We start from the raw sequence: 9,833 nt of genomic DNA, 5'->3' as shown, positions 1-9,833 counted from the left end.
CCAGGGCGCTGTAGATTGCGGCCTGCGGGCTCAGTCAGTAGTTGCCGCATTGCCCCGCAGCATGTGAGATCTTAGTTCCCCGACCAGGGATTGAACTGCGTCTCCTGCATTGGAAGGCAGATTCTTAACCACTGGATGAGCAGGGAAGTCCCAGCAGCTGGTTTTTAAAATGGACTTGTTGAATAAGATGAAGCAGCATTAGATTTACCGAGGAAGATGGAGGTAGAGAGAGACAGACAGAGGACAGAGGGAGACAGGTGGGGATAGGGAGAGAGGAGAGACGGAGGGAGAGATGGAGGGAGAGACTGAGGGAGAGGGAAAGATAGAGACAGACAGAGGGAGGCTGGAAGATGAACAAGGAGAGACAAAACAACAGGGAGACAGGGACAGCAAGAGGAAGTAGGAGTCAAACCACTGTGCCTGGCACAGGGCCCAGAACAGGGCCCTGAGAGTCACCCCTGAGGAGCAGAAGATGCTTGTGAGGAGGACACTCAAGTGGTCTCCCGGGCGCTCGTCCTCCTGGTCTGAGTCTCCGCTCCTTGAAGGGAGCCCACAGAAGCCCAGTCATGCGCTTGTGGCACCATCTTGTGGCAGTTTGGGAGATGGCTGGTTTTCTCTTTCCAGATGTGCTTTCAAGGGCTGGGAAGGATCTTGGGGACAGAGGAGTTGCCACTGTGGAGAAAAAGTGCAGAGCAGAACCAGAGCCTGAGGTGCAGGCCTAGGAGATGCTCACCTTGCCTGATGGTTCCCATACACATACACACATCCCTGTGTGCACCCAGGCCCAGGGCGGGCTGAGCGGTGATGGGGTTAGTAGGGAGGGAAGTGAGGGAGAGGCAAGTGCGAGAATGTGGCCAGGAGAATTGGAGGAGGTTGACCAGAGTAACCAGGAAATTGCAGATCATGGAGCTAAATCTGCAAAATGGGGCTAATTATATCAAAGGCCATTTTAAGACCTTCCTAGGATAAGGTGCTATTAGTTTTGGAGGTTCCTCCCCCAAATCAATTATTAAAATGCACAGAATTGCTACATTAAATATATTACTGTAAAATAATATGAAGTGAGTTTCGTAAGTTTGCCTTGGAAATTATTTGGCTAAGAGTAATTCATTCACGGTATAATTATCTGCAAGTTCTCAGCACTCCGTGGGCATTCGTTTGCATTCTGGAAGTCCTTGCAGAGTTTTAAAAAATCTAATCTACAAATTATTTTCAAATAGAATGAAATTCTTACGAACACTACATCTAATGATTAAAGAAATTGGCACAGAATTAATGACATAAATTAACAATTGATGACAGTTTGTAGACATTTGATTAAACATTTATTCATTTGGGTTATTCTGTAGTTTTTGTATTTTGGAGTCAGACTTTTCTCAGGTTTTAATCATTTATGTAGGTTCCTGAGAAGCTCTGGAACGCTGGGCACTGTGTCCCTTGGGACTACCTTACCTGAACAATTAAGTGGCCCTGATAATACCTGCCCTATAGGAGAGCTATAAAGGATAAAAATGGGATAATATATGAAAGCATTAAGCACAATGCCCAGTGAACTCCAAGCGCCCAATAAGAATTAGCAGATGTCATTCAATGTATCTGCACACACGCATAATCCCCTATTCTTTTAATCATTCATTCTACAAAGTTGTATTGGGCACTCACTCTGTGCTGGACAAGGCAATGTCATAGGTGTTGGAATGGTAGTGAATGAATAAACCAAGATGCCTATCCCTGTGGCATTTACATTCTAGTTTGGAGAGCCAGACATGAACAACAAGCATTAAGAATAAGAAAGGACACGGGTACCGCATGAGGGCCTGCTCATCCGGAATGGATTTTTACACCCATGCTGATCGGGATACTGGGCTGGGAAGAACTGCAAACAGCCTCGATTATCCAAACTCAGCTCTGGCACCTTAAAAACCGAGTCTGCGACTCAGGCACAGAGGATGAAGGTTTCACAGGGCAGCTTATGTTGATACCAGCTCCCCTGATCACTGCCCCTTCACCTAAATATACATTATTTTAAAAAAAAAGTCATACAGTATGTTAGAAGGCCACCGGTGCCTTGAGAGAGGGCCTGGCATGTTTTGGAACAGCACGGAGGCCAGTGTGCCTGGAGTGGAGAGCGGGGGAGAGTGGGAGATGAGGCTACAGGTGAAAATGGGGCCAGTTCATGTGGAGCCTTGTAGCCATTGTAAGGACTCTGTGCAGTGGGATGCTGCTGGAGAGTTCTAGGAGAGGAACTGACTGTACAAACAGACAAGGGCCAGACCACATATAAAAACAACTCTGATCCTCAACCTGCAGCAACCTGCCAGGAAACCAACCCCTCATATGCAACAGTCAGCCCCGAAAGCCAGCCTGCCGGAAGTCAGACTCGCAGGAAGCCAGCCTGCTATCTCGAGTGACGATCCAGGAAGCAAAACAATAACTTCGTAACAATCAGCCCCCAGTGGTCAGGACTCGATTAATAACTCACAGCTTCACTAATTTTTGTCCCTGCTTCCAACTTGGGACCAACCAGAGAAAGCCAAATATGCATCCCTAACCAATCACATAGGCTGCCCCCTTCTGGTCAGCCCGCCTCCAGCTCCTGGGGCTCGCAGCCCCCGGTCAGGGCACACCCGAAGCCTTCCCTGTTTTCCACTATAGAGCTTTCCACTTCTCTGCCTGTCTTTGAGTCTCTGCCAAAACAGAGCCATAGTGGCTGACTCCCTTGCAAGCTCTGAAAAAATAGAGACCCATTAAGAGGCCGTTGTAATAATCCAGGCAAGAGATGATAGTGGCTTGGACCAGGCTGGCAGTAGGGCAGGCGATTAGAAGGGGTTGGATTATAGTTATGCATATTTTATTATTTTTCTTTTGAAATTATAGATTCACTAGCTGTTGCAAAGAAATGCACAGAGAAGCCCCATGTGCCCCACTCCCAGCCATCCTAGCATCTCATATAACCACAGAACCGCATCAAAACCAAGGAACTGACATTGGCATAATCAATCGAGTTTACTCAGATTTCACTGGTTATACGTGCATTTATTTGTGTGTGTGTGTGTGTGTGTGTAGCTCTACACAATTTTGTCACGTGTGTAGCCTGGAATAACCACCACAGCAATCAAGATGCTCGATGGTACCATCACCATGAGATCCCTGGTGTCACCCCTTTATAGCCACACCCCTCCTTCCTGTTCCTAACCCTGGCAGCCACTAATCTGCACTCTATCTCTGTGATTATGTTACTCAGGATTGTTGCATAAATGGCATCACGCGGTATGTATTCTTTTGAGGTTGGCTTTTTCACTCAGCACAATTCCCTGGAGATGCATCCTAGGTGTTGCCTGTGTCAGCAGTTCACCCCTTTATTGCCGAGTGCTATTCTGTGGTGTGGATGCACCACAGTTGGTTTCACCTTTGCCCCTCTGAAGGACGTCTGGGTAATTTCCAGGTTTGGGCTATTACAGGTAAAGCTGCTGTGAACAATTGTGTACAAGTTCCTCCATGAAAATAAGTCTTCATTTCTCTGGTATATGGCTGGGCCCTTGTTAAGTCTGTTTTTAGTTTTGAACTGGGTATATTTTAAGGATAGAGCCAAAGGATCGCCTGATAGATTGGATGTGGGCGTGAGAGGAAAAGAGAGGGGTGGTTTGAAATGGGCTAATGCACTTAGTGCTGGAACATAGTAAGGGCTCAGTAAATGTCAGTCAGCTACACAAGTGACAGCAAATACAACCCGAACCGTGGGGAAATAAAAAAACTCATGAGATATACGCCACAAATGTCGCCCGAGAAAGCGTTAGGAATCACTCAGAGGGCACTTAGTGTACAGAAACCCCTTTGATTATTTGCACGTAGAAGTGAAAGAGAGGAGTTTCGCTTCCTCTTAGGATGTCGAAAGCCACAAGAAAATGTTACTCCCATTCTGACAAGAAGAAGAAGAAGAAGACAGGTAATTTGCAAAATTTTTTAAACCCGTCAGAGAACTGAGGTTGTCACAGACAACCAAGAGAACTGAATTCCAAAGAGCCCCAGGGTTTTGCCTTGGGGAGAGCACGTATGGGGGTGGGGAGTTTTCCCCACCTCCCAGCTCTTTCCCAGGAGGAGGATTGGAGGCAGAGCAGTAGTAGGAGAGGGACAGACGTCTGTGGTGGCACAGACGTGCAAGAGGTGACTGGCTGCTGCTGGAGGGCAGGCTCACAACCTCACTTTCTTCCTGAAGGAAGTTCTCCCAAAGCCACTGTGTGAGAGGGGGGCAAGGGCAGGCCGCAGCAGACTTGGTCCCAGGGCTGCTGAAAGAGAGGCAGAAACTAAGATCCACTACTTCTGGGGGAAGGGTAAGTCAACGCACCCACTTGTCCCTGTGGGAGGGGCAGGAAAGGTTCTCCTGTCCAAGACCCACAGACGACGGTCAGGACCACTGCCAAGGCCCACCCTCTGAGCCCCAGGTGCGCAGGCTCAGTGAGGCTGGGCCAGGAGGACCGAGAGACAGCAACAGCAGTCTACCACCAAGGGGCGAGGAAGAGCATCTAGAGGGACCCGCTCCGAGGTGGAGGCAGGCAGGGACCTCTGCAGGCAAACAGCGGGGGAAAAACGCTCCAGACCCCAAGGCTGTCTACAAGAAACCCATGTTAAATATAAAGAACTAGTTAAAAGTAAAAGAATGAAGAAAAGACGTGCACTGATCCAAAGCTCAAGTGTCCATATTAACATGAGACAAAGTAGACTACGGAACAGAGAATATTTCCAGGAATCAAGAGGGGCAGTACATAATGATAAAGAGGTCAAGTTCATCAAGAAGAAAAACAACATCAAAGTATATGCACTGGAGAACAGACCATCAGGACACATACAAGTACGACTGATAGAACTCAAAGGAGAAATAGGCAAATCCACTTGTCTCTCAATATTTGTTAGAATGAGTGACTAAACAGAAAATCAGCCTGGCTATGGATAACTTGAATAACACTATTAACCAGCTTAATCCGAATGACATTTATAGCATTGACTCCACCCAACAACAGGAGGATACACATTCTTTTCAAGGCATATGGAACTGCACCAAGTCAGACCATATGCTGAGCCATAAAACAAGTCTCAACAAATTAAAAATAATTAAAATCACGCAAGTTTGTTCTCTCACCATAATAAAATTAAACTATAAATCAATAACCGAAAGATATCTGGAAAAACCCCAAATAGTTGCAAATTAAACAACACATTTTTAAATAACTCATGATTCAAAGAAGAAAAAACCATGAGAGTAATTAGAAACATTTTAATTAAAGTGAAAACACAACATATCAAAAGTTAAAGCAGCACTTAGAGGGAAATTATAGCGTTACATGCTTTATATTAGAAAATAGAAGAGAATATGACTGTTCAGGTAGAGATTTCTTAGATAAGGTAAACAGTACAGTCCATAAAAGAAATAAAAAACATGATTATATTGGCTTTCACCAAAATCAAAAACTTCTGCTCTTCCAAAGGTACTGGTAAGAAAATGAAAATACAAACCACAGATTGGGAAAAACTATTTGCAAAACATATAACTGATAAAGGATTTGTATCCGGAATAGATAACTCTTCCAACTCTATAATGACAGACAAGTCAATTAAAAATGGGCAAAGGATTTGAACAGAAACTAAATCAAGCATGAGATACGATGGAAAATATGTATGTGAACAGATGCTTAACATGATTAGTCATTAGGGAAATGAAAGTTAAAACCACAATGAAATACCACTACATACTTAGTAGAATGGTTTGGAAAACACACACAGGATGCGAAGTGCTGGCAACAGCCACTTCGTGGAGCAATAGCCACTTTGGAAAACAGTTTTTGGCGGTTTTTTGTACAGTTAAACATAACACTTATGTGACTAAGAACCTAATTCCTAGATAGTTACCCAAGAAAAATGAAAATGTATGTCCACTCAAAGACCTGTAGGTGAATGTTGACAGCAGTTTTTTTTTTTCATAATGGCCCCAAACCGGAAACAACCCAAAGACATATCTTCTGATAAATGGAAAAACAAATTGTGGTCCACACAGTGGAATACTACTTAGCAATAAAAAGGAACAAACTATTGGTACATACAACAACGTGGAGGAGTTTCAAAAGCATTATGTTAAGAAAAAGAAGACAGATACAAAAGGCCACATACTGAATGATTCCATTTATATGAGATGCTGGAAAAGACAAAACTGTAGGGACAGAGAGCAGATTAATGGTTGCCAGGGGATGGTGGGTGAGGGGAGAAAATTGACTACAAAGAGGCATAAGAAAACAGGTGATGGAATATTTTACATCTTGATTGTGGGGTGTTTTCTACAACTGCACATACTTGTCAAAACCCGTCAAAATGTATGCCTAAAATGGGTGAATTTTACTGGATGCGGATTATTCCTTAAAATGCCTGAATTATATTGCAAAAGTGAAAGAGACAATAGCTGTGAATCAGAAATAAGATGGCCTGGGGCTTCCCTGGTGGCGCAGTGGTTAAGAATCTGCCTGCCAAAGCAGGGGACACGGGTTCGATCCCTGGTCCGAGAAGATCCCACATACCACGGAGCAACTAAGCCCCTGTGCCACAACTACTGAGCCTGTGCTCTAGAGCCCGCGAGCCACAACTGCTGAAGCCCGTGCACCTAGAGCCCGTGCTCCACGACAAGAGAAGCCACTGCAGTGAGAAGCCCGCGCAGCGCAACGAAGAGTAGCCCCTGCTCGTCGCAACTAGAGAAAGCCCGCGTGCAGCAACAAAGACCCAACGCAGCCAAAAATAAATGAATAAATAAAGTAATTTAAAAAAATTATCCTAAAGAAATATTTCTACAAAAAAAAGAAATAAGATGGCCTTTGATGTCACATATTCTGGAAATAGAGTCCTGTGCTATCTGGTGGCCTCCAGGGGCAGTGGCAGTCCTATTTGCTGGCTGAGAAACTCCCAGGCTACTGGGACCCCAGACAGAGGCCAAGGACCCACCTCTCTTGTCTGCCAGGGGTGCGCTGCCAGCTGGATCAAGCCCCTTGGGCCCAGGGTTCTGTTGCCCAGGTCCCCACAGTCAATGTCCCCAAGTTTTTTGGGGGGATGCATATTGATACAGCCAAGAGGGAATTCCGCCAGGACTTAACTATTTAATCAGACGTTGCCAAGCCCAGCAGGGAGAAAGCAGAGAATGTAACATTTAAAAACAAACAAACACTTAAGAACTTCTCAAAAAGGAAAAGAAATGACAAATTATCAACCTAACAGAGTATTCTAGCTGACCGCAAGTTTCCAACAAGTGGCAAGTATTCAAGCTGTAGCCTTTTTGTATTTTTGCAAGCTTTGCACTCCTGCTCCATTTTATTTTCTCTGCTTCCTGAGAGGGGCACCTAGGACCATAAGAAGGGAATGTTGTGTCCAAATTGCCTGGATCCAAATATCGGGTCCAGTTTTGCCCCAGCACAGATCTGGGGCACGGGGAAGCGTGCCAAACACTGGGTGCTGGACAATTGTGGGCAACGCTGACTGCATTAGGCAACACCATAACACGGGGTTCCATTTGCTGGCCTTTTATCCAGGGTTTTGTATCCATTGCCAAAGTAAAACTGGTTTGTGGTTATCAACACAAAGGTGGGTAGGGTAGCATGCTTATCTTTGTCAGATTTGAGTGTCAGGATTACGTGAGCTTCGTAAAATCAATTCGGAAGCATAAAATCCATCTATCATTTCCTCCATATGCTTGGGAAAAGTTTAAATAGAGAAGTAGAAATGACCTGTTTTTCCAGTTTGAAAGAATTCATGCGAATACTCTCTGCATCTCGGATCTATTTTAGAGATGACCTGTAAAATTTCTTCTGTAGTTATAGGTGTTTCACTCACTGAGTCAATTTTGGCAATTTACAAATATATTCCTAGAATATTTTTATTTAATGTTGAAACACTGATTAATAAGCATGGAGAATGTATGTACTATTCTCTTAAAGTTCAAAAGTCAGGGACTTCCCTGGTGATCCAGTGGTTAAGAATCCATCTTCCAATGCAGGGAAGACGGGTTCGATCCCTGGTCGGGGAACTAAGATCCCACATGCCGCGGGGCAAATAAGATCCCGCGTGCTGCAACTAAGACCCGACGCAGCCAAATAAATAAATATTTTTTAAAAAGTGCATTAACAAAAGTCATCTCCACAGCTGTGTTAATATTTCCTTTTTAACCTTACATTTTGTAGTATTTTTCTTGATTAGACCAGTTGATGGGTTGTCTATTTTAATTTGCTTCTTCCCATAAAGAACACTCTGAATATGAATTCCACTACTTCTAGGAGGAATTATGCTTCTCCTTGCCCAGCCACTTTTTGAGCTGCTGTTTCCAGGAGTCATGAATCCAGAGAGCTGAGGAGGAAGGAGATGAAAGTTTGAACAGTGACCTGGCTGTGCTTCAAGGCACCGGCATGTGGCTTTTTGTCTGGTTTCTGATGCCTTTGAGGATCTGGTGGAAGCCACGCCCCTGTCTCCAGAAATTTGCCTGCGTTTGAACCCTGGCTCTCCTATTTACTTAGCTGAGGGACCTGGGGCAAGTTACATGACTCTCTATGCCTCAGCTTCCCCATCTGCAAAATGGGAATAATAACAGTGCCTTCCTCGTAGGGTCACTGTGAGGATTAAATAGGATAACCTTTGTATAGCATTTAGGGCAGAGCCTGGCACATGGCTAACTGTTCAGGAAGTTAAGCGTCCTCATCATCATCATTAGTGGTATCTCCTGCTGGCTCTTTTTCTCCCTCCACCCCCAGGACGTACTTGTGCTTCCCCACGCCAAGGGCCAGATCTGAGGTGGCTTTGGTGAGCCAAGGCACACTGTGGGGTGATGGAAGGTTGCCCCAACTAGGAGGAGGAAAGGAGTGAGGAGTTAGGGAGGTTGTGGTGGAAGCAGGCAGAGGAAGGAGGTCGAGACAGCTTCCCCCAGACTTGGGACATGGGGGCCATGGCTCTGCTAGTAGCAAGGAGGGTGTCCTGCTCCTGGTCATGCCCTGAGCAGGTATGAACCTTGAGGGACACGCTGCTTGGGTGTCCTTGTGCCCAAGCTTTGCAGGAAGTGGAGACACCCGCCCTCGGGGGTTCAGTCAACAAGCCTGCATGCAGTGACTAGATGGGACCGAAGACCGCAGGGCACCTCTCTGATGTTCTGGGCCTTTTGAGGCCTCCAGGGTGGGAGTAAAATTACTCAGCACATTGAATTTCCCACCTGGTAGCCAGTGGCTCAAAGTGGATTAAATTTCACTTAGAAATTTTTTTTAACTAAGTGATTTCACATAGCCAGGGCGTATGGGAACCAAAATCCATGCCTGCTTCCCCTGCCTTCCATACCTGAGTTTCTTTGTTAAAGCTTTTTCAGGACTTTCTCACTCTTAGAAAGTTCTACTGCTATTTCCAGGGTGATGTGTGTCAGGTGCACCCTTGGGTCCCCGGTTCTGGCTGCTCTCCTCACCCAAATCCCCGGACTTCAGTGAGGTTTCCAGGGTGTGGGCACTGCCTCTCATTCTCCTTGGCCAGCTGGTGCCAGCCCTGCCCGCAGACACTGCCTGTAAGACTAACTCTGGGGGACGGCAGGGGTTGGTGGGGAGGCGCGCAGGGCTTCCCAACAAATGCTGTGGTTGGGTGTGTACCTGATGCAGCCACAGTGCGGAGCAGCTGGGGAGGCCCCATCCCTGGGCATGACCAGCAGAGGCTTTGGAGGACGGCCTTGGTATCTTGACCATGGAGGGGAGATGCCCGGTGGGAGCTGGGGAGTGATCCCCCTGCCCCAAGCTGGAAGGGCGGATGTTGTTAAGCTCACTCAGCCTGATTCAGCA

This window comes from Tursiops truncatus, chromosome 2, assembly GCF_011762595.2.
Source record: "Tursiops truncatus isolate mTurTru1 chromosome 2, mTurTru1.mat.Y, whole genome shotgun sequence".
NCBI classification, from domain to species: Eukaryota; Metazoa; Chordata; class Mammalia; order Artiodactyla; family Delphinidae; genus Tursiops; species Tursiops truncatus.
Note: the sequence above shows the minus strand (reverse complement) of the source record.